The following is a 25,718-nucleotide window of genomic DNA, read 5'->3' on the forward strand; positions in this document are numbered from 1 at the left end:
TGGTCTATATGTGCTCCCAGGGTGACTTGCCGGACTGGTGGCCCAAGGGCTGAGTGAGGAAAAACAGGCTCTACTCGCGCTCTGCCAGGATTAAAGTTCGTTTTTTCCGTTGGATTTCCCTTCCTCCTCGATGGAGGAACTTCGCGAACTTTTTAAAACGGCCTGTGAGTGGCCGGAAAATTTCGCATGCAAATCACGGTGTACTTTTTCAGCCGCTTCCGAAGCAATTCAGGCTTGCTTTGCAGCGAGGAACGTACATATAGTTCGCATTCGAGCTTGTACAGACGCTAGACACGCCACGGAAGCCGCGAACGAAGCGCAAATTTCCCGCAGGAGTTCCAAATTATTTCCTTAGAACGCGAGAACATTGAACTGGTGAAGAGGCACGGGTATCGCTTGCAGCTCATTATCTTTCTATTTCGGTTCGTCGAGGCGTAGGTCCACACTACCCTTGGCGGACATAAATTTCGCTGCGGCTAATACATACTGCCATGAAGTGCGAATGTGATTAGGAGCCAATCCCCAAGTTTTGACTTGTCACGCTTGATCTTCTTTCTGCACTAGAAACACGGTCAATAAATTTAAAACAATTCCAGGCTATTTCATTCTGGCCGAGAGGTTTTTTGCCACATTGCTGGCAGCATTGTTTTATGTAGGCATAGCTGAGGAGATCGAAAAGTTTGAAAGCGTGCTAGACGTAACCCCTTTCCTGTGGTCTATCCACAGCAAATCTAGGGGTGTCAGTTCAGTGCTTTCACGCTTAGATACCTTCTTCTTATTGAGTACGGAGCCCGAAGTGATCGAAAATCAAAACTTGTTGCGTCAGGAAAGGGACATACAGTTCGCATTTCTGTATCAACTCACTTCCAGAAATTTCTGCTGTAGTGTACTTGCCTTTCCAGCGCAGGATTCGCCTAGCCGCGCAGTAAACTTTGAGCTCATGTGTTCTTCCTTCACCGTGAGTTCTTCTCCACTGTCATTTTCTATCTTTCATTCTTTTTTTCTTGCGCATACTACCTATCTCTCAAATCCGACAACCACCGCACAGTCCCTGTTCTATCTTTGTCTGTTTCTCCTACCAGCTGCTCTTTCCTATCTCATGAACCACAGCTGTATTTACACCGCCGGAACAGCACCGCATCACAAGAACTTCGCTCAGCCCATGTCGCCTCACTGCTCTGGCAGCGGTGCCTACACTTCGTTTTCTCCCTATCTGTTTTTACGCAGGCTTTCTTTTTTCTCCCAGAAAAGAAGACGGGAAAGAAGGAGGCATCGGCACCACCAACGATATGCATTACAAATATTGTACGAAGACAGCGAACACGGCACACACCAGCTGAACCGGCGAGAGCCGTGTGCCCAGCAAATATATACGGGCCCATGATAATCTTCGGTAATAGCGACCATGCCAGCCCATCTGGGGAAATCGGTCAACACGAAAAGGCGCCCGTCTTCCCTGTTTTCCTCATACTTTCCCTCTCCTTATCCCTGGTCTCTTGCCGCTCGTTCCCTTTGCTTAAGACGCGAACTTGCACTGGCGTGCACGCTTCCACCATCGCAGCAGCGGCTCCAGCGTGCCGTTCAAGTGAGCCCCGTCATCCATGCACTTAACGAAACGAAGCAGATAAAAGCGGGATGTAGGTGAAGGAGGGACGAAATTGGTTTACCAAGAAATAAGAATTCACGGTCGACGTTAAACAAAAGAAAAAGAAGAAACGACGAGAAAATAGATCCGGAAGTAGAAGTACACAGCAGCCTAACCAAGAAACAGAGATCCTTTCCTTCTACTTTCATGGTCCTCACTCTCGGAGGCTTTCTCTCCATGGCCAGGCTTGCTTCCATTACCCACGTTCGCGTATACATCGATCCTTGGAAGCAGTAAAAGTGGAATTGAGAACTTTGTAGTTTATTTCCGTTCTTTTTTCTACGTTTGTCACTTATTTGTATTGGTTGATTAAAACGTGAAGAGCCGGCTAAAAAGCATACGCCTACAGGAGAACACGCACCGAAGAAAAGAGGACTTGAAATAAACAGAGGCTGGCGAAGACAGCGCGCCGCGGGTGGGTCGCCTAAAAGCTGCAGGAACACGTAAGACATGCCTTCTGAGAGCTTTGTACGCTAGGCTTAAGCAATTTTCCATTTCTAAAAATCTGGTGCTTCTTACCTTACAAAGTAAAGCGAATAAATAAACCACCGTGTACGTCGGCATCGAATCGACCAAACCGTGCTTTGGGCATGAACGTGTCTGCGTAGGCTGGTATGCCTGTATAGTTTTGCAGCTGCTGTGGTAAGGCCGGGAGCGCTTCGCGTATTTTAATACTTTTTTTCCTTGTTTTGCTCTGCTCTCTTCATCTTTTCAAACCGTTGCTTAGGGCTGTACGGTTTATAATATTTCTCGTTGGGGCCCGTCTCCGGAGGACAACAGACGTGAAGCGCGACACTGTGGTTTCTTCCTGAGCCAGTCTGATAGACGAGCATACCATGAACAGCCAACTTCGAAATTTCGCATATTGTTAATTTTCGTACACACGCAAGTAGTTTCGTTGGTATTTATTTAACCTGGCCACTTTCTAATGTTTGTTAAGAAGCGAAAAACTAAATTTGAACTCCGGTTAGAGTATAATGCAATTCTTTTTACCGAATAAATTTTTACTCAAAGCTCCCTCATTTCACTTTGAGTGGTTTATATTTTTGGAGTGAGGTCACGTTAGCATGAAACTTTTGAGAGATTATCATTTGCGAATGAGTTTCAAAGTGCTATTCGAAGTCCAGTTACGTTAAGTGTAGCCTTCTTCTCAAACTTTTTCGTTAATTACACCTGTATGGAAAAAGCGTTTTCGTTTCTGTAGTGCTTCAAATCTTTTTACTGCTATGCTCGAGTTAACTTGCAAATTTTGAAGGTCGATTGCAGAATACTAAATTTTAAACATATTTTACCTCTGTGAATTAGGAGAACTAACGTTCATGCTGATGCCATTCTTTCCTCTCGTAACAGCATGATCGACACCAGCTCAAGTGAAAAGTTCGAATCGTTTGAGTAAATACGCCAAGTTTGATAAAACAACTTCATGATTTTGATCATTAATCTTGAAGAGCTAACTTCAAGAGTCATCTGAAGGAGATTACAGCGTCTTCCTCAGATGACTCTTGTCAGAATTCGGTCAAAGTACGTTGGCCTCTTTCGGTCTCGATTAAGAGCAGCTTTTCAACACTGTTTGAGCTGCGCGGTTCACTCTGTTGAAAAGCAGAGTCTGCAGTCGTCATGCAAGTGAAAGGTACTTGCGCGTGAGGTTGTCCAAATAAAAAAGTTGTCGACATTTTTACAACGAATGCTGTGCATTTGTCGGAGACAGTTGTGGTAGAATCATGCGACGTTCCGCCCAGTATTATAGACCGTGTAAATAGTGATATTTTTTTGGTGCGCTCATACATGTCTTTGCCCATTAGGCCCAGCTGGCAGAAAAATAGCGGTTGTTCATGCCTCTCAGTATGGACGCATTCATTCATTCTGCGACAATGAGCTAAGGATGTATCTTCGTGTTGCTTCAACTTCGAAACTCGCTACCACATAAAGCAAAGCTCGGGATTTGCTTTTGGCTTTGATAGGTGATTACTCATTTGCAATCATTCAGAAGGTATTTACTTCCATGGGGCTGCTAGTGAAGAGCTACTTAAATTAAGCCCTTCGTTTTCATTAAGTTCATAAAACTCTCAGCTGTGGTACCCCCGCTTGACAAAGCGTGTGATACTGCTAATTCCGTTTTTATGAACATCAATATTTGCTCATAAAATAATGATTTTTATGACCTCTTTATTGACAGCAGCAGAGATCACCAAATTCGCCGTTTTATTTCATTAGTGGAGGAAATAGATTATGATTGTTCTCCCAGTTTTTAACAAAGCGCTAATTGGGAAGCATTTTTAATTTCCAGAAATGTAATCTTGGCGAAAGCTGTGATAATCTCATTATAAAACACCAACAGGATCCTACCGACTCAGTCGGGAAAAGCTTAGCTACAAGTACATGTATACAAGCCCTTTTATTCCGTCGCCCTTTCTTCAGTGTCGTTGTGTGCCCCGCTGCATTTTCACCACACAATAAATTACCGACTTCCAGTCACTGTTCTTGTAGTGATATGTACTCAGTGTAGATAACAGGCTTGAAGAAGCGCAAAAAAATACGGAACAATGGGAAATTAACAAAAAATGGCACTAAATCGGTACCTCTCTCTGTTTACTTCTCCCACCACCCGGTGTCTCTTACGGCTATTCAGGGCTATCATGCGTTACCAACTAGAAAACGTCCCAAGTTCTCATAGGCATCATATCAGTGCCTCCTTCCTAACAAACACTAAATCCTCGCTGTCATATGTATATACGCTCCCGAAATGCCTCCCCAGCCAGAAACGACACCAGTAGCACAAAAGCTTTGCATAAAACACTGTGTTGTGAAATACAGTGATCTGAAGTATCGAATTTAGAAAGCTTTAAAAAATCACTTAGCATTTTTTAAAACACGTAATAGAGGTGTCAAGCCTAAACTGAAAAGCCTTTTTTGTGTACCATAAAAATGTACAACCATTATATTGCGGAAGCTATTGAAGCCTACATTTCGAAGATATTTTTAGATGATCTTCATTGACGCTGTCGTATTTGTACTTTATTATTCTGCGCAATTTCAAAGTATTTCACACGCTGCTGATTGCTAGTGTTGGATATATTTTTCTCTTTCTCTTAGCCCCTCCTGCCATACCTTAATTTAAGGCCGCAGTATTTTATAAGTAATAAAAAATAACGATAAGGCGAGGGGTTCCTCCCATTGCAAAAATCAGTAAGCCACAGTGATATCGGCTAGTTTTGTTTGTTCATGCCATGTTTAAAATTTTACAAGGAAACATTTCCTGGTCTCTGATTTCTTTCTTACTGGCACCGAAGGTTCCTTGTATCCTCTTTATACTATTATAAAATTGCTTGCTTAGGATTTCAGTTATATTTCGGTATGTCGACATATATACAAAAGGCTTAGTTAATAGTGTAACCTGTTGCCCAAAGATGCGAGAAATATTGCTCAAAATAGACACCATTCCGTGATGTCGCTTTAAACACGCAAAGAAAGGGTTCTTAGATGAAAAATGGTGTTATATCCGGCCTTACATTAACCACAAGATGAAGCATATTAGATAGAAGAATAAATATTGTCTAATGAATAAAACTTCATAGTACAACAATAGACGCAAAAAAAAACAATCAGAAATGGAAACTACAAAAGGATCTTCCGAGCGGTGGACTTCGCGCTCATTTTGCGCAAGATTTATGGAGCTGCGCGATGAGGGACGACGGCTCCGAGGTGTGTGTGCGTCTCACCTGCTTCGATTAGAGCCGCTTGTGCCACGAGACTGCCTCCCTGGATACGCCGGGCAGCCGCCAAGTCGGAAACCAGGAGCAATCTATAACATCCTCCCGGGATTGGACGCCTGATGAGGGAAGAAAGGAAAAGGAAAGCTCAAGTTATTCGCGATCAAGAAGCCCGTTATGATCCCGAGCTAAAGGCACAAGTAATCACAACTCTGCGCGTTTCGTGAGCCACGGAGACAGACCGCAATTTCCCAGCACTCGGGAACATGTGTGTTATATAGGCGAAGGGGGAGTGAAGTGGTGGTAGGGAGGATTGAGGGAGAGCCATAAAGGAAGGACGTCTCGGCACGTAGAATTAGCAGAGACAGTGTGTCAAGGCTGCTTAAAGTGATGTGGAGCCCGCCGGGAAATCAACGCTGATAAGATGACAATAGAAACTTGCCCGCCAAGCATGCGTAAGATCTATGCGCTGCTAGGAGCCGCTGAAAGCAGCGTAATTGACACTCGTGTCGGAAACTCCGCGATAACACGCGAACTGCCGGACGCGGGATGTTTCGTCCGAAATACGGCGTACATTATTGCTCGGCAAGATGGAACTATATGAGTCTGTTTTTTTCATGGAGCTGCGATTTTCAGAACAGCTAAACAGAAAAATGATTTCTAGAAAGTGTTATACAATCGCGTATGTTCAATGTTAAAGACGAGAGGAAAAGAACTATAAAACTTGTAGACTGAAAAATGAATAGAATTGTCACGGGGCAGTTAAGACAAGTGCACTCTTACTGATGATGTTGAAGAAAAAAGCACACAATTACTGAGCCTAAATAATACTAACACACACATGGACACACACGCACACACACGCATACGCAAACACCAAACAACATTACTATCACGAAAAGTATAGCGTTCTTATTCGACAGGCGGTCTCCGAACTAACCGAACAAACTAGCCCGTCAAACGTCTTAAAGCTGTTCGACAGTAGGTATACGCGTAGTAAATTTTCGACAATTAAATTTTAGGAAGAGTGGCAGTAACTAAAATTATCTAGAAATGAAGCGGAAAGTAGTTCTTGTTTTCTTTCAGCGAAAAGAATGATCAGTTCTGGACACTGCGATAACTCAGATGGCGTGCTGTGAAGCTTGTTATATACAATCATCAAGAGCTGGCTATAAAATGAAGCTCTCTCCCCATCCGTCATTCAGAACGACGAATCTAAAAAATGCCGGAAACTTTTCCAAGCTGCAGCTGCAAGATTACCTGCATTGTTCTGAGCGAAGGAGAGGGGCGAGAGGAAGCAAGTATACTTTTTCCAGGTTTCCTTCGCGTACCAAACTCAAACTGTGAGAAGCTCGCTGTTTTCAAGGAGTTAAACCATTTTCAGGTTGCATATGGGGAACCTGCGCTGAAGTTTGCCGTGTCGATTGCAGCGCCGTAGCACACAGCATAGCGAGAGAAGCAAGCAGTCTTTGGTGCACTCGTAGTGCTATTTCACGCCACCTTCCTGAGCTTATTGGCGTGATCTTCTGCGCTCTGTCGAAGCCACACGTGGTGCGTGTCAGTTATCTGGGTTATGTCTACAGAAGCGAGGCAAATGTTGCTATCAGCCAAACGCGGGCTTCTAATCGTTCAGAATGTGCCCTCGCGTTTGTAGCGGCCCAAGCGACTGACGGCAGCAGTTTTTAGTCGAATAGTGGAATAACTGCAGTGCCACCTGGGCAGCGCAGGCTCCCCATAAGCGCGCTTACGAACACTCGGATTAAGACAGAGTTAACTCAAACACAGCACACGGGTGCAATGAGCCTCTTTCTATCATAGACTTCGTCGTAATGGATGGATGCATTCCTGAGGTCGCTGCCATATGGCAGGCTGGAGACCTTCGTTTTATCAATGGAGGCGTTTTAATTATTTCAAAAGAGCACAGTAAACCTAGTTTTAATTAAAAGCGGTTAAAATTCAATCGCATTAAACTTATTATCCCCATCCAAAATTAACGCAAAGGAAGACAGTCTCAATGAATTTCTCGCAGAAACCTTGTTTGTTCTCGCTTAGGAGAAACAGCTTTCTCCGTTGACAAGGATTTAGCAAAAATAAGAACTAATTTAAGACCAACCAGCTCTGAACACTGCGCCATAATTTCTGCTAGACTCTCCCCTTTGACAAGGCATGCTGTGAACGAGAGTAAAAGGAGGAGGTCGTATATCTAGAATTAGAAATGTTATAGCGCAAACAAAGACACGGACAAAAGAGAGGAAACACACACACAAGCGCTTGTGTGTGTGTTTCCTCTCTTTCGTCCGTGTCTTTGTTTGCGCTATAACATTTCTAATTCAAGATGAACTACCAACTCGCCCAACAGGAAGTTTTAACGTCGTATATCTAATAGCTAATTTGAGGATAATGTATGCAGGTGTAATAGATGTACCGTGAATTTAAATAATGGGCCTTAGCTTCCTAATTAAATTATAAATAAAAACGTGCTCGACATAGTGCCATCGATCGTTAACCACGCAAAGCGGGGATCCTGTCTGCTTCCGCGTTGGGTGTATGCGGGTCTCTCGGCTCAGGTGGGAAACAGCCAGTAATCAGAGGTAAATATTTAAGCAGCTAATGGATTCTGAAACATGCTGCGGTGGATTGGGCTTCATCGCGGAAAAGTTTTCTCATGTAAAAGGCAAAGAACATTAACAGCGCTCCTAGCGCTGTTGGGACCTACGACAACGTATCCAAGCACATCAACCGTCGGCCTTCAGGGAACATTCTTTGACTTTAGTCGCTCAACTGAGCGATCGGCTTCAAGTTGTAGCTAGCCTCTAATGGATCGTACCAGGAAGTGAACATGTGCCGAAATAAAGTTTTTGCCCATTAGTCTTAAGCGACAGTTTTAAAATACTGCCAAAGCATTTCCTTATTCTAGTCTTTTTGGGCAAATGCTGGAACACTCATCTAGGCCAGTTGTGACTCCACGCCGGTCGACACAAATGGAGTTATTTTACCGGATGATCTAGACATCAAAGGAAGTACAACAAAACACTGCCGGCGGTAATGCAAGCCTTCATCACTGTGGGCCGTAAGCTGAACTCCCCTCTGACGAGAACAAAGCGATGTTTCGTCAGAAAACTTCTTCGCGAATCGAAATTGCGAAAAAATCGGCGGCATTGTTCAGTGCAAGCCAATGTAAAAATCTGTCGAGGCTACACCTTGCGTCGCCTAGACAGAGGAGCTTTGTAAAGCGCGAACCGCATCGATTCCCTCCTGGCTGGTACTGCAGAGTTTCACCGGTTCATAACGCCCAAAAGAAAAGCGGCCGTAAAGTCAGCGAGGATCGACGCTCTGCGCATTTGCGCGGTGAAGACAGAACGGTGATATTGGCAGGTTTCCGAGAAGTTTTTTAAGTCACAGACACGTCCTTAGCTAAAGAACCCGTAAACCGCCGTGCAAACTCACGTTGCTTCCAATCGATGCTCCTGGCGTCAGGGAAGAGAGCACTGGATAGCGTCCTCCGGCGGCGTTTCGAATCGCGCGAACCGGTGCTTTCAGCGAAAAGGCTGCAATGCCGCGAACACCTGTTCCTGCGGTGGGCTAATTGGAGGAGGCAGATGGCCTCATGGAAGACTGGGAGGCGTGACCCCGGGCAGAGGTGGCCACGTTCAGCGCCGATTGCGGTGACCGGCTGATTGGAGGATGCGCTAAACCAGGATCAGCCCCGCAGGACTGGGCCAAATAGGCTGCCGCGGTTGTTAATTAGGTGACTGGGAGAGAGCGTAGGAAGGAACGGAAGATGATTGGGCTGAGTTTGTATTGTTGTATGACTAGGACAATGCGACACCAGAAAGGGATTAGACCCGACGAGACCGCACTTTGTAGAGCCGCCGAGCTGAAGATTTGCCGCACCCGGCGGCGCTTACAGAGTTATAGGTTTTGCATCCTGTGTTTTTTCTTATTTGTTGAAGAGCGCCATGCGCAGTCTGTAAGCGGGAAGAGGTCGCGCATGCAGCTCGTTCGTTAATGTAAGTCCACATTGGAACTGGCACTGGTAACTAGGTTCCCTTCGTTTATTTGTGCATTGTTGGACCTTCACTTATTTAGGGGCGTACAGGAGCAAAGTTTGGCCTTGTTCTCACGCGAAAGCAAAAGAGAAACAGATTAGTTTTCAGATAATGCCGACACTGCCAAACACAGCCCTAAAAGCAGGTGGAGCGGAACTGAGGGATATTTTCTCTGGCCTATTGTTAGCAATTATTTTCATGAATTGGCGACAAAATAAGTTTTTTCCACTTCTGCATTTGAATAAAAAAATAAAAATACGATTGAAAAGACTTTCCTACTTTGCTTCCGCAGTAGAGCATTTACATTCTTTAATGTAAAACTATGACCACAAAACATTCCCCGCTTCTGTGGTGACCGGGACACCAAAGGGAGGGCTGGTTTGTCGTGAAATGTTTGTTTGCTCTTAATTGTTCGTTTATCGCTCATATGGCATTACTCGACTGAAAAACCTGTATGAATCGACACTAGATGATTTCGCAATCAGTAGGATACGCCTGCTTCATGCAGTACTAACAAAAAATTAATGACCTAATCATCACTAATATAGATAGAGCAATAAAATTTAAAAAAGGAAAAACACGCTACGGTTTTCGTGAAATGAAAGTGGGCTTCTTTTAAGCTCCTAATTAAGAGAAGAATGAAAATCTGAACTGTAACATAAATTACAAGAAATTGGTTTAAAGAGCATTTTTTACTGGAAGACCGTGAATGAGTGTGCTACAATGTGTAAAGCTGACTGTACACACCATCGTAATGATAGCTGAGCATGGGTCCTAAACCGTGAAAATATTGCATTCTTGATGTTTTTTCCATTTTATGTATATGCTAGAGCTTGCATGTTGTGCCTGCAGTTTCTTCTAACACGTGTCTTTTTTTTTTCCTTTCGCCCCCTGGCCATCGTCTGCAATGCATGTGGACGCTGCTGGTACTAAATTAGTAAATGAAAGTTCAAAATCCGAAATGTGGACCAGCTCAATTTTCGGAGCTGCCTCCGCTGCACCGAGACAGACAACCCTGATCCATATTCTATTTCTCCTCTTGGTACCAGCGTTCACTTGTGATACATAGTTTCCACCACGTATATGGCATGTAGTCCATCTACTACATCTAGATGTCTGCAATAACCAGTGCAAAAGGCGGCATACAGAAAGGCAGGATGCCAGTGCACGTTTCCTTGTACGCAATGAGTAGATATATTTTTTTCGTTCTATTTTACTACATTAACGATTCTTGCTTACATCAAGCAGGTTCTCGTCAACATGTTTTGGTAGCTTGATGCCCGCTCTAGTCAGCCTGCCTTATGATTGGTTAAGTAAGCATTAATGATGAGCAGGGAGTGACCCAATACGACGGAAAAACAGGTTCCCATCCTTATGCTGTGTCTAGTAAATTGGCACAGACCAGACTTCATGCCGGTCAGGATCACTCCTCGACGTGTCTTCGTACACTCGGCAGACAATGTTGCTTTGATTGATACGCGGAACTGCTGCGGGGCACGCAATTATGTTTGGCCCGAAGCCAGCATCACACTCTGGAGCATGCGATGCCAGGAATTACGACCATCACTCCCAGGGAGATCATGGAAAGAAATAGAAAAGCGGATGAAGCTACCTTCCCGTACAGCTTACAGGCATTGGGAGTCAGAAAGGCATGCTTTGGAGAGCAAAGAAAATAGGCAGCTTTGGCCTCTGAGCGTCCAAGCCAAATAAACAGGCGCGAGAGGCGCGGTGGCCTCGCCGACATGCTGCCCTTCTTTCGGATGATGAGGAATAATAGACATCCCCGGTCATCCGTGCGGGAGAGCCTTGTGGCGGCGATTCTCAGCGTGGGAGGAACCAAGAGCCAATCTTCGGGAGATAACAAGGCCATTCTCGGAAAAGCAGCTGCATCCCGGTGGTTGATGCGCTCGTCGTTCTTCTTTATGGACGGAAAGTGTGGTGTCTCCGCGTAAGGGCTGCTTAATGTTGTACGATTTTGTTACTGGTTGGTGTCAGGTGTTAAAAGCGTTGTTCAGCTTCTTCTGAGCTTCTCGAGTAAATGAGCGGCGTTAGCGATCAAGTTCCATGAATAGACATCCTAGACCTCAACTTGCCTGTTTTTTTTTTTTCTTTTGCTCTACTAACACTTATTCCGCCCAGTAACACGTCTGTAACGTCGCGTGGATTTCACAGGACCTATTCGAAGTCACAATAACGTGTCCTGCATCAGTAAAAAAAAAAGGAGGTTACTGCCCTCTAGGCAAGGCTGTACAATTTCAGACGTAAAAATGGCTCTCCTTTAGGGGCTTGCTGATCACTGTGATTATGAGGTTTGAAATATCTCAAAATCACGTTGCAGGAGAATTCAGCCTCAGGCAGGAGTTCACACATAAGCAAGGCTGTAACGTCATCAGCAACTTGGTTTAATCAAGTCGTGCATTTTTTTGCCCTTCTTCGGTTTAACCACGTAATGTGCGCGACGCACCGTATAATCTGAGCGCAATGAAACAGTTTAGAATGCAGTTGGGTGGCTAGGTTCATACCTCCGAGTTAAAGGCATTCACTTTTCTTATTGCTTTGCTTTTTTCACCCTTAGTACGTAGACGTGCATTTGGACTAGCAAACACATTTAGACAATGTCTGATAGTTGATTATTTTCAAATTTTTACTAAAAGCTGCGAACCTGTGCAAATCACGGGTGGGTAATGAATGACATGGTAGAGCATATGTTATCGCTTAAAGCTAATTGATTAGCTTCTGCTTTCGGGGGTATTTGACAGATTTGACAGCCGTCGCCGTAGCTCAGAGGTAGAGCACCGGACGCGTAATTCGGAGGTCGTGGGTTCGGATCCCACCGGCGGCAGTGGTTGTTTTTTCTTCTGCTTTTCTAATCAATTAGCTTTAAGCGATAACATATTCAGTAATATTCCAAATTGATCAACACCACAAATAAATAAATTAAAAATCTCCTGTGCCCCTTGGTTTCTGTGGCTGTTGGCTTCTTTCATATTTATAACGAGCCCCTCATACCCCTTCCCTTGTTTGCTTAATTGCTTAGCGAGGGCCTCGGTTCTGGCAGCCTTGACGCCATAGGAAGCATAAGAGGGTTCTCACGCAGCTTCCACCCTCTCCGTTCGATGACGTTCTACGTCACACCTGCGGCAACTCAGGACGTTATACGTCCGTCGCTTAAGAACGTGGGTGGCGCTGATGAACACTCTCAAGGTTAGGTTACTTGTAAACATAAATACCCCCGAAAGCAGAAGGTTTGACAGCCGTCGCCGTAGCTCAGAGGTAGAGCACCGGACGCGTAATTCGGAGGTCGTGGGTTCGGATCCCACCGGCGGCAGGTGGTTGTTTTTTCTTCTGCTTTTCTAATCAGTTAGCTTTAAGCGATAACATATTCAGTAATATTCTAAATTGATCAACACCACAAATAAATAAATTAAAAATCCCCTGTGCCCCTTGGTTTCTGTGGCTGTTGGCTTCTTTCATGGTAGAGCATAGTGGGTCAGGCAAGAAGCGCGAATTAATGACATCCTAGTTGAAACCAAGAAGAAGAAATGGTCTTGCGCAGTGCATGTAATGCGAAGGAAATATAACCGACGGTTTCGAAGTGTAACGGACTGGACTCCAAATAAATGGCAAGGGTAGCAGAGGGCAGCAGAACATTAGGCGGGCTGACATGAGATTAAGTTCGCTGAGATAACATGGCCGCATCTGGCACAAGAAAGGATCAGTTGGACAAATGGCAGAGGTCTCTGTTCTGCGGTGGGTGTAGTCAGGCTGATGACAATGAATAGCAGGGAATAGATTCCATAACTTTATCAAGCGCATTATGGCAATCGTTCAGTGATGCAGACCAAGCAAGATTGCCCAAATCACGATCATTGAAGTCCAATTAGCAACATGAAACAAAGAGTGATGTGCCTTCGTTCCTCAAGACAGTGTTGCCAATACGAGGCGCAGCGAAAATGACAGGCTTGTGATAATCTTGCGGGTACCTTTTCTTCGGCTTTAGAAACCGATACTAAATTGTAGAAAAAAGTAATGCCTAAAGACAGTTGCCTGTTTTGGAAATTCAATACTCTGTTCGCGTATTGGAAATTGTGGTAAAGGCTGCCTTGTTGAAAAGCTTATGAAATTTAACTTTTTGGAGCTCTTATTTATTAGAAGCAGTAATGAAAGCTTGGTGCAGACATGTCAACCTCCTCAAGAGCGAGCTTCGTGAAAAGTCGAAAAAAATTCGTGAATTTCCAGCACCCAATATGCATGATAGAAAAGCGACAGAACCCACGTCCTGTGAGAGGGCTCCATAAAAACACTGATCATACGGTCATCTTTGTCGTGCTTAGAAGCTTCAATACAGGGGTTTTTCTTTTTTTTTTTCATTTTGCCTCCAACGCTTTCGACCTTTGCTTTCACCTCGAACTCATGTCGTCATGCTGAGTATCAGAGCACTAAAGCAATTAATTCATTGTGACAGGTACATAACAGAGGTTGTTACGCAGCCGAAAAATGTCAGTGTCGTTTTGTTATAGCAAAGCGATAAGTGGTAGATGCTTACTACCGTCGTAATTCGTGTCCTGATAACCGCAGCAGCACAAAGCTGACCTCTTGCATCCGTGTTAATTGACAAGAACTATGTCACAACACCGCCTTAGAGTCCCCAAAGCAGCTGCAGATGCCTTGGGGGGAACGGGGGGGGGGGGGGGGCGCTGCGCTCTCTGTCAAAGATCAGTGTTTACACTTCTTATCAAAATATCGCAGTCCATTTATGCAGGAAATGCAGCAGCGAAGAAACCAAGGACTCGCTGCGCCATAGACCGCACCAATTCATGCCTCTTGCAGCACTTATCACGTACGGCGGCAGAGTGAAAAGGAGGAAGGGGCGAAGAAGCATACAGCGAGAAAACAAGCACGCAGGGCTCCGAAAGCAGCCAGAGTAGAAGGAAGCACTTGATTGTTTTCGGGCGCCTCAAGGGGTGCCCGCTAATGGAGGCCAGCGCTAAACTAATAGAGACTGTTGTGCCGCGCGCTGTCAACGATAGTATGCGCGCGTCTTGGGCTCCTGGGTCTGCACGGATCGAAGCGCAGAGAAGGGTCGTCCTAATTTGTTACGACCACAACGCGGCGCCCGGGGAGCATGAGTCGACGAGTGGTGTCGGGTTTCTTAGGCCATGATGGCACAGGCGACTCGCACTGCAACCCCGAGGGTGTTGGCAATAAGAAAGAAAGAACAATGCGTAGAGAAAAAGCAATGACCGGCGTGCATGCCTCCGCTAGCGATTGCGTACGTACTCCAACGACTATAGGTGTGCTATGCCCGTACCGCGCAGGTACCTCGCTAGTGGTAATCTTCTATCGCTTCCGCTCATTGGTGCATGCTGTAGGACTCATACTCATGAAAAAAGGCCTAAGGAAAAGCAAATAAAAACTTAATCCGTGAGGCAAACATCTCAGTGCTGTGGTGAGAAACACATTCTTTTTATTTTAAGAAAATAAAAACAAAAATAAATGAATTCCTGAAAATAAGATGTAAAAATTTATGCAGTGCAATCTCACATAAGAGCGGTGCTTGATACCCATTGGAGCTAACAGAAATGAACAACAAAATTACTCGACTATTTCAACACGGCTTTTTCAAAATTTATATGTAAAAAAGCGACAAATTCTAGAATTCAAAGGGACGCAGAGGCACACGGAAAACAACTTCTGGGCTTCGAAAAGCATGTGAGAAGCATTCCTTCTAAAAGAACATCAACATTCGAGCTGAGGCGATAGCTCCCGCATGAGCGCTTCTTATGTAAACTGTGCGCTTCAGCGTTCAGTTCAGCCTTATGGGTTCATATACACGTCCCTGTAGTCATTCGCCGCTGCATTGCTGCTGACGGGTCGAACGAACGTGACGTCACAGAATACAGCACGTCAGAGTTGTTCCTCACTGTGCATCGTTCTTACTTGTGGCATACGCAGAGATGTATCTTAGTTTTGCTCCTTGGCACCAGCATTTCAATGCATCGTCCGCTAAACATGATATCGTTTATTTTTAGTGGCTCTCGCATTACACCTGGTTTGTGTAACGAGCACGTGGGATGTTCAAAGCGCCTGAACGTACGAGCACGTCGGAAGGTTGTTGTACTACTACCTTAAAGAACGTTGTTTGCGCATGAGAGATGCTGGAACGCATCAAATCTCAGCGTTCTAATTCCATTAAAGAGACCATTTCCCAAAAAAGCGAAAGTATATGCGTACTCTTGTTCGCGCGCCGAAAAACAGCGTGTGATAAGTATAACTTGCACGCTACTTGTCAGAGGAGGCAAGTGTGCATTTTTTATGTTTACCACACCTAGCGCGGCAGCACTCAATATGTAGACTGCCCTTCATTAAGGCAAACTAAACCAGATTATCTAGCCGGTGGAATTGGCACTTTCCAGTTCCCTAAAGTAAGAGAGCCAATTAAAACTTGGCTGTCGCCAACGGGATGCAGAAGTTGAAAGAGTTGCGCTTCTACAAATGCAAAACTCTGTATGCTAAAACATAAATAAATAATGCCTGCTGAGGATACGCTATTAGAGTTAATTTGCCATTCCCGTCTGTCTGTCCGAAGTCCTGAGTGTCCCTAAGATTAACAACACCAGCACTCTGAACGCCGAAGCCAGGAAATGCACGTAACCTTAAACAAGCAAAGCAAGTTGATCTAGAACCCAACCCGTGCTTTGCTCTTTGCGTAATTACACTCGGTCCAATTTATGGGGTAGAAAGAAAACAGACTATATAGATAGTACTCCTCCTAACTTTGATACCATAGAGGGCAGGGAAATTTTAGGCGAAGGGTACAGTTCTCGCTTGATTAGAAAGCGGGCTTCAATCTGGGAAAAAAAGAACAACCTGTTTACGGCTTAAAGGCGAAATCTAGAAGAAAAAAACAAAAGACCTTACTGTTCAGTGTATTTTTTGAGTTCGTCGTGGGCTCTGCTAGTCCTTTCGATTTCACATTTCTGGTGTTTGCGATTAACTCAGTTAAAATTTCAACATAACGAAATGCAGTGTTCTTAATTAGAGAAATATTTTCCCATTTCTTGTATTTTCAAAGTCAAAGTCAAAGTCAAAGTCAAAGTCATTTTATTCAGGCAGCAGTAATAGGTGCCTAGGAGGCAGACATAAAGGCAAATTAATGCCTGACTCAGTGTCGGCCCCCTTCCCCCCTTCCCAAACACATCACTCAACAGCAGGTACAATCAGATCGTTAAACAAAGTTTCGATCAACATAAAAGGAACACATTAATACAGCATAGCATACAGGGCTAAGTCATACTGCGAGGAAACAAACAGCCAAAATAAATCGCATGCAGTAATAGGCAGAGAAAATAAACAAGCGGGAACAATAAAACATTCACAACAAAAACCATCTGGTGTCAACTTGGAACCCAGAAAAAAAAAAGGAAATAGTCAAAATTGTGTGCTCAAAAAAAATGTGTTAATGTTTCTTTTAAAGGCTAGAGCTGAAGAACTGTCAGTAATGATATTCATAACCATGGCGTGCTTATTCAAGAAGTCAGGAATCTGATATGTTAACTTTTGTGTTCCGTAGTTTGTACGAATCCTGTCTCTGTTATAAATGGTATGCCGGAGATTGTACATGTGTTCTTTATGAAGATATTTCTCAGTGAACGATGGTGCATTCTGTTTGATTTGAGTGTATATAGCTAGTGCTAGTTTTTTACATAGGATGTTTGTGATAGTCAGGATTCGGTGTTTTTGGAATAACGGTGCTGAATGAGTTCGGCGTGGGACATTTTCTATTTGGCGCAGAAAATGTTTTTGTAGTACATGTAGGTTCTCTAAATTTGTTTTTGTGGTCGTACCCCATACAAGAAGACAGTAGTGCAGACGGGAGTGTATTAGAGCATAATACAATTGCTTTTTTAACCATGGCGGTAGCAAATCCTTTAGTTTATAGGTGAGCCCAATCGTTCTTGATATATCTGTTCGAACTTTTGAGACATGTGTAGACCAGTTGAGGTGTTCCTGAAAGATTACACCTAGAAATTTATGTGATGCAACGCGTTCAATTTGCTCATTGCCGAAGCGCAGAAGAACGTCTGACATACATTTATTTTTTGGTCGAAATACAATATATTTTGTTTTGTTCGTGTTTAGGGCTAGTTTATTTACGTCAAGCCACACCGATAGGTTACACAGCCAGACATTCGCCTGCCTCTCAATATCTACAATATTCGCACCAGAAAAAAAGGCGTTAGTGTCATCAGCATACAGGATAATTTGCGGGGTTAGTGGAATATTTACAATATCATTAATATATAACAGAAAGAATAATGGACCAAGTATGGACCCTTGTGGTATCCCATATGCGATAACACCAATATCTGACTGCACTTTGCCTACCGCTGTGTACTGAATTCTGTTTGACAGGTAACTCTCAATTAAGTCGAGAGCAACACCCCTAATTCCGTAGTTGGGTAACTTTTGCAGTAATATTTCATGTTTGATAGAGTCGAATGCTTTTTTGAAATCAAGAAACAATCCTACTGTGTACAATTTATGCTCAAAGTTATCTATTATTCGATCTTTAATGTATAGAAGGGCCGTCTCCGTTGACTTAGATTTTTGGAATCCATACTGTTGTTCTACTATGACGTCGTTGTGCTGGAAGTAGTTTAGAAGGCGTGTATTTATAACTTGTTCTATTATTTTAGAAAAGATTGGCAAGACAGAGATAGGTCTGTAGTTATAAAGGCTACATTTATCACCTCCTTTATGAACAACGGATACTCTTGCAATTTTCAGTTTATCAGGAAAGACACCCGAACTTAGGATCAAATTGCATATATGCGACAAAGGGCGGCTAAGAAGATGTGCAACTGATTTTATTGGTTGCGCTTTCAAGTTATCCACTCCGCAAGCACTACTGTTATTTAGCTTTTTTAGTAGCGTAAATATTTCTGCCTCTGTAGTAGGAGTCAAATAGATTGAACCCGCAACAGCCAAACCCATATATGATTTGCAGTCAAGGTTAGAGCTATCCGCGTTGTTTGTATTAAATGCTCCTGCGTTTAGGAAGTGTTCGTTGAATTTATTTGCTAGCGAGGTTCCCGTATAAGTTGTGCCTTCAATACTCAATTCCTTGAGTTCTTTCTTCTGAGTATTTGACATGAGATGGTTTGCGGTTTGCCACATTTTTCTTGGGTTGTTGATGACACCTACAAACTTGTTTTCGTAGTAGGAATGGCGCGCTTTTTTAATGTCATGTCCTAGTTTGTTTCTTATTTTCTTATATTGATTTAAGTAGTCCAGAGCTCTAGTTCTGATAAATAGAGCGAAAAGTCTATCACGTTCCTTGATTCTGTTTAAAAGTGCTCTGTTAATCCACGGCTTTCTTACTTTCCTAGTTTTCCTGAATTCTAATACTGGAAATGATTGTTTATAAGTGTTCTCAACTTTCTCTAAAAATAAATTGTACGCCATTACTGGGTCCTCTGAACAGTAAACGTCATCCCAATTTGTTTGCGCTGTTAGTCTTTCAAATATCTTAATTGTTTTTTCATTAATAACCGTGTACTGAATCCATGTGCGCGAGGGTCGCACCGTGTGCTGTGTAAGGTGCGTTAGAAAAATAAAGATCGGTAGATGGTCACTCAGGTCCGCTAATAAAACACCAGATTCAATATCGGCTGAGCTACAGTTCGTGAAACAAAGATCTAACAAGGTTCCAGAATTGTTTGTTACTCTTGTTGGTACATAAATGACATTTTCATACCCGTATAAAAGAAACATATCAGTAAGTTTTTGATTATTCAAATCAGGACAAAGAATGTCTACATTGAAATCACCAATGAAAACAACCGATGAGCTATATTGTATGCAGCATTCCAACATTTCTTCGAGAAATTCAAGAAACATAGACAGTGTTCCAGATGGGGGTCGGTATACTACCACACATACTATGCTCTCGCACTTTATCATAACCGTCTCAAAAAAATGAGGACTAATTCGGCAATATTTTGAGATAACACTGCAACTTAAATTTTCCTTGACATAAACGGTCACGCCTCCGCCTCTTGTATTAGTACGAAAAATTGACGTATGTTTGTACCCGCTAAATTCAATAACATTCATTTCATTGGAAAACCAGGTCTCAGTGAAAGCGAACAAGTCAAACCGATGATTTAACAAGTCCAGAAGCATATCCCACGCGTCCTTTTTTGTTCGTAGGCTTTGAGCGTTTAGGTGGCAGACAGAAAAGGCCTTAGCACAACGAGTCTTATAATCACGGAAAGAAACAGCGTCATGATAGCCGCCTTTAGAAATGCAATTTGTCATTGGCATAAAGCCAGTAAGTAAGCAACTCTTGGCCCATCAGAATCCTTATCGTATTTTCTCTAGATCATCGGCAGAAGCGATCCTGATAATCTTGCTACGAGGGGCCCGACGCACAAACAGCTTTCCGTTCTTAACCCAGGCAAACTCGTATTCCTTTTCTTTCGCCTTCGACTTCCTTCTCCAGAACAAGTCCTTATTTTGTGCTGTAAGGTTCTCGTTTAAGAATATCTTTGACTGTTTGTCCTTCAGTTCATTCTTCTTGCTAAGCCACTTGTCCCTAGTCACACGAGATGAAAAGCGAACTAGCACAGGTGCTATCCTTTCCGAAGCGTCTTTATCGCCCCTGATTGGAAGTCGATGCACCGCCTCAACGTCGGCCTCGGAAAGTCGAGCAATCTCAAGTTCATCGGCCAGAAGGTTAATTTTGTCTAAAAGCTTTTCGTCGGTATGCTGAGGCAGTCCATGTATTTCCATATTCTGCTGTCTGCTATACTGCTCGAGATTGTTGATCTCTTGCCTCAGTTTCTTAGTTTCTTGGTCATCAACTTTTTCTTCAAGCTTTTCCATGCGTTTCTTTAAGCCAGTTATGTCTGCACTTTGAGTTTCCATGCGCGTGAGGACTTCATCGTATTTATCAGACATTGCTTTGACTGAGCTCTCAATGCAGCCCACGGTGGTCATAATAGCCTCAATGTTGTCTAACTTCGACTTCATTTCCAGTACAGTAGCAAGCTTGCTCTGTATGTCAGCAATTTCTTTTGCCAGGTCTAGGCCGGCCTATTTCTGCTTTGTTGTGCTCTGACTACTACCACGGGCTTGTGCAGTTTTGCAGGTGGCGCACTTCCATGTTTTTTTTGCGATCTCCGATTTTTTCTTGTAGTTCGCCTGATTTACTCCTGAGCAGGCGCCTATGTGATAATTATAGTCACACTCCGCGCAGGACAAGAACACTTCATCGTCAGAAAGTTTTTCATGACATGCAAGACATTCATCAGACATTTTTAGTCTGACGCACTCAGACTCAGACTGTTTAGACTTATGCACTCAGCACTCAGCAGCAGCGGCGGCCGACACCATACACAACTGACAGAAAACTTAAGAGCAGTCCAAAAAGGGTCGACCAACCTGCGCAAGTTGTCGAGAGATTAACTTCCAGGCATGAAGGCAATCGGCGTCACCGCTGCCGCTGCTGCTGGGTGAGTGTAGATTCCTTCGGTAGCAGGCCTCTTTTGTAGGAATCCGTCGAGGGCGTTTCCTCGTTCCTGACGGCCGGGGGGTGTCTTCGATAGATGTGCGCAGCTCGTGAACGATGGTAGCAGTTCCTGCGCAAGTTGTCGAGAGATTAACTTCCAGGCATGAAGGCAATCGGCGTCACCGCTGCCGCTGCTGCTGGGTGAGTGTAGATTCCTTCGGTAGCAGGCCTCTTTTGTAGGAATCCGTCGAGGGCGTTTCCTCGTTCCTGACGGCCGGGGGGTGTCTTCGATAGATGTGCGCAGCTCGTGCACGATGGTAGCAGTTCCTGCGCAAGTTGTCGAGAGATTAACTTCCAGGCATGAAGGCAATCGGCGTCACCGCTGCCGCTGCTGCTGGGTGAGTGTCTACCTCACCCTTAACTTTATTATATTTACCTTATTTATATTTATATTTACCTTATTTATTATTATATTGATACATGCATTCGAAGAAGAGACAGAAGTAGTGCATGCGCTAGAAGAGGAAGAAGTTAGTTGGCTCTCTCGCACGTGCTCGAACCACTGGGTGTCCGCCGCAGGTTTTTCGTCTCTGCGCGGGTGTTCTTTTTGGCGTTGCACGCTACAGTTTGGTGGAGGTGCGGGGTACGCTTCCCGACCTGCAAACTCCGTACAGCGTCACTACGGACCTCACACCGGTTCACCAGCGACCCAGCCGCCGTCTCCGCGGAGAGTCGCCTGAATTTGGGCCCCTTCCCCCGCCAACAAGGACGACGCAGCCTCGACCGCCGAGTCCAACCGACATGGCCACTGACACCAGGACCCAGCCGCCGATCCAGCCTCTACCGTCGAGTCCAACTGCCATGGCCGCTGACACCAGGCCCCTGGCGCCGATCCTTTGCCACCCACCGCGAACACCGCCATCTTTTCACGGTGACGTGTTCGAAGACGCTGAGGACTGGCTGGAGACGTTCGAGCGGGTCGCACGCTACAACGGCTGGTGCGACGAGCGCAAGCTGAATAACGTCTACTTTGCCCTGGAAGAGTCTGCTCGGACGTGGTTTGAAAACCACGAGGCTACACTTCCCACCTGGGAGACGTTTTGCCGGAGTCTCCTGGCTACGTTCCCCAACGCTGACCGCCGGGAGAAGGCTGAAGCTGCGCTGCACTCCCGAAATCAGCGCACGAACGAAAGCGTGCGCATGTACACCGAAGACATGGCCCGTCTTTTCAAGCGCGCCGACCCCAACATGACAGAGGAGAAGAAGCTGCGCCATCTCATGCGTGGGGTTAAGCAGGAGCTGTTCGCGGGCCTCGTGCGCAGCCCACCCCGCACGGTGGCGGAATTTCTAACCGAGGCGACCACGATGGAGACGACGCTGCAACAACGGGCCCGCCAGTACAACCGGGACATCAGCTGCATGGTGCCCGAAGGCTTTTCGTCGTGTCTCGGCGGCAGTGCAGACACCTTGCGTGAACTAATTCGCTCCGTTGTCCGGGAGGAACTGCAACGGATCCGTCTGCCTCAGGTTGCACCTGCGCCGCTGGCAGCGCTGTCCGAAGTTGTCAGGGACGAGGTGCGACAGGCTGCGCAGGCACCTCCTGTCCCCGAAGCGCCATCCCGGTTCGATGACCGACCCACGTACGCATCTGTTGTACGTCGCACGACAGGCTACGGTCCCATTACCCCAACGCCTGGAGTGAGCAACATCGGCACATGTCACGCAAGCGTGCCTGGCTACGGTGTGACCCCGTCGACCTCCGTGAGTAACATCGCCACGTATTCTGCAACCGCATCTGCTACAGCTGGGCCACGCCCTCACAAGTCGGATTTGTGGCGTACACCGGACCGCAGGCCTCTCTGCTACCACTGTGGGGAGCCTGGTCACCTCTACCGCGCCTGTCCGTACCGCCAAGTGGGTCTTCGCGGTTTCCATCCCAACGCACCCTGCCCTCAGAACGGCGAACGACCGCATGAGATTGCACAGCATCTCTGGGCACGCCATAACCCTGCCTACTCTGGAAGGCGCGAGTCCCGTTCCCCTTCGCTTCTCCGTTATCGCTCTTCCAGCCCTGGCCGCCAGAGTAGCTCTGCTGGCCGTCGCTCGCCGAGTCCGCGTCGGGAAAACTAACATCAGCGACCTCTGGAGGCAAGGCCGCTGACGTCGGGACGTGTCAAGATCCTCCATCGCGGAACCCTCGAGCCGACGATACCCGGACAGAGAGAGGCAGCGACAGTATCAGATACGCTGCATCCGATTTGCGTGTGACAATTGATGGCACTGACATTACCGCGCTGCTCGATACCGGTGCTGATTACTCTGTTATGAGCCGTGCCTTCGCTGGAGAACTTAAGAAGGTTCTGACACCGTGGACGGGGACCCCCATTCGCACCGCTGGTGGCCACCTAATTTCCCCTGTGGGCAAGTGCACGGCTAGAGTTGGGATTAGTGGTTTTACGTACGTTGGTGAATTTGTCGTACTCCCCGAGTGTTCCAGAGACTTGATTCTGGGGATCGACTTCCTGCAGTCGAACGGCGCTGTGATTGACTTTCAGGAGGCACGTGTCACGTTCTCGACCAAACAGGCCGTGGCGCGCTTTGACTCCCGTGATCCCTGCAGCAACGCTCTGCGCATTGTCGAGAACGACGTCACGGTGCCGCCGCGGTGCAGTGTTCTGGTGCTCGTGCGGAACGACCTCTTTCACGACTACGAGGGCCTAGCGGACAGCCATAGTCCACTGCTGCTTAAGCGGGGACTTGCCGTTGCTAGAGGTCTCGTCCAACTACGTGACGGCCGCACCCACGTCCTCCTGACTAACTTTGCCAACGAATATCAGCACCTGGCCAAAGGCATGGCTATTGCCTTCCTCCACGACGTTGCTGAGGTTCCAGGTTTGTGCACCGTGGGAGGACCCTCTCCGGAGTATGCTGGCCCACATCACGTTCTTCAGTCAGTCAGAATAAATCCTGCCTTGCCGTCGGTTCAGAGGGATCTTCTGTCGGCCCTCTTGGCAGAATTTGCGGACTGTTTCGCTACGTGCTCGAAGGTCGGCCGAACTCCACTCGCCAAGCATCGTATCATCACTGACGAGACTACGCGACCCGTCTGCCAGCGCCCATATCGTGTTTCCCCGGTGGAGAGAGAAGCCATTCAGAATCAGGTTGCCGAGATGCTTGCAGACGATGTCATTCAGCCGTCCACCAGTCCGTGGGCATCGCCTGTGGTTCTTGTCAAAAAGAAGGACAATACTCTGCGTTTCTGCGTGGACTACAGGAAACTTAACAGCGTGACCAAAAAGGACGTTTACCCGCTGCCCAGGATAGATGACGCGCTCGACCGATTGCGGAACGCCAGATACTTCTCGTCATTGGATCTTAAAAGCGGGTACTGGCAAATCGAAGTGGACGAGAGAGACCGGGAGAAGACGGCTTTCGTGACGCCTGACGGCCTCTATGAGTTTAAAGTGCTCCCATTTGGTCTGTGCTCAGCACCGGCCACTTTTCAACGCATGATGGACACTGTCCTCTCCGGCTTGAAATGGCAGTCCTGCCTGGTGTACCTGGACGATGTCGTTATATTTTCGCCCACCTTTGACCAACACTTGGAGCGGTTGCGCATTGTGCTGCAAGCGCTCAAATCCGCGCAACTCACCATCAAAGCCGAGAAATGCCATTTTGGCTTTGAGGAACTTCGCTTTCTTGGTCACGTTGTCAGCGCACAAGGTGTTCGCCCGGACCCTGACAAGACCGCTGCCGTCTCAGGTTTTCCACGCCCAACTGACAAGAAGGCCGTTCGCCGGTTTTTAGGCCTGTGCTCCTATTATAGGCGCTTTATTCAAGATTTCTCGAAAATCGCGGAACCGCTGAACGCACTGACCCGTGACGACACGCCCTTCCTGTGGGGGACCGACGAAGAGGCTGCATTTGTCGAGCTTCGCAGCCGTCTGCAAAGCACTCCGATACTCGGCCATTTCGACGAGCATGCTGCCACGGACATCCACACTGACGCCAGCAATGTTGGCCTTGGTGCAGTACTGATCCAGTGGCAAGACGGTGCAGAACGGGTCATCAGTTATGCTAGTCGAACACTTACGCGCTCCGAGACCAATTATTCTACGACGGAGAAAGAATGTCTTGCAGTGATATGGGCCATCTGCAAGTTCCGACCGTACCTCTACGGACGACCCTTCCGTGTGGTAAGCGACCACCACTCCTTATGCTGGCTGGCGAGCCTCAAAGACCCCTCAGGACGCTTGGCTAGATGGAGCTTACGCTTGCAAGAATACGACTTAACAGTAGTTTACAAGTCTGGCCGCAAGCATCAGGATGCGGATTGTCTGTCGCGCGCGCCTATCCCAATCAGTACCGAAGAAACCACCGATGATTTTCCTTTCCTGGGCTCTGTTAGTACCACCCAAATGGCGCAGCTTCAGAGGGCGGACACGGAGTTGGCGCCGCTCATCGATTACCTCGAAGGCAGTGAAGCTCCCATTCCGCGTGTTTTTCTTCGAGGGCTTCACACCTTCACTTTACGGTCTGGTGTTCTCTACAAGCGCAACTTTGCCAGCAGCGAAGAAGTGTTCCTACTTGTCGTACCATCACAGCTGCGGTCTGAGATCTTGAGTGCCTGTCATGATGCACCATCCGCCGGCCACCTTGGAGTCAGCCGTACACTCGCGCGGATTAGACAAAAGTATTATTGGCCCAGGTTACTCCCATCGGTGCGGGCCTACGTCAAAACATGCCGTGAATGCCAACGTCGGAAGACTCCTCCATTGAAACCGGCCGGATTTCTTCAC

General features: G+C 46.2%; 1 pseudogene across 1 annotated transcript in view; it reads right to left on the reverse strand.

The window, feature by feature from the left end:
- The window catches only part of LOC149342109 (5-hydroxytryptamine receptor pseudogene), a 279,261-nt pseudogene that overhangs the window by 123,277 nt on the left and 130,266 nt on the right, over window positions 1-25,718 (reverse strand). Inside the window, exon 2 of the transcript XR_016283001.1 lies at window positions 5,365-5,474. The product of XR_016283001.1 is annotated as a 5-hydroxytryptamine receptor pseudogene, transcript variant X1 (transcript). The remainder of the gene's footprint in view (window positions 1-5,364; window positions 5,475-25,718) is intronic.

Source organism: Amblyomma mixtum, chromosome 5 (genome assembly GCF_055824585.1).
Source record: "Amblyomma mixtum isolate Tamu chromosome 5, ASM5582458v1, whole genome shotgun sequence".
Taxonomy (NCBI): Eukaryota; Metazoa; Arthropoda; class Arachnida; order Ixodida; family Ixodidae; genus Amblyomma; species Amblyomma mixtum.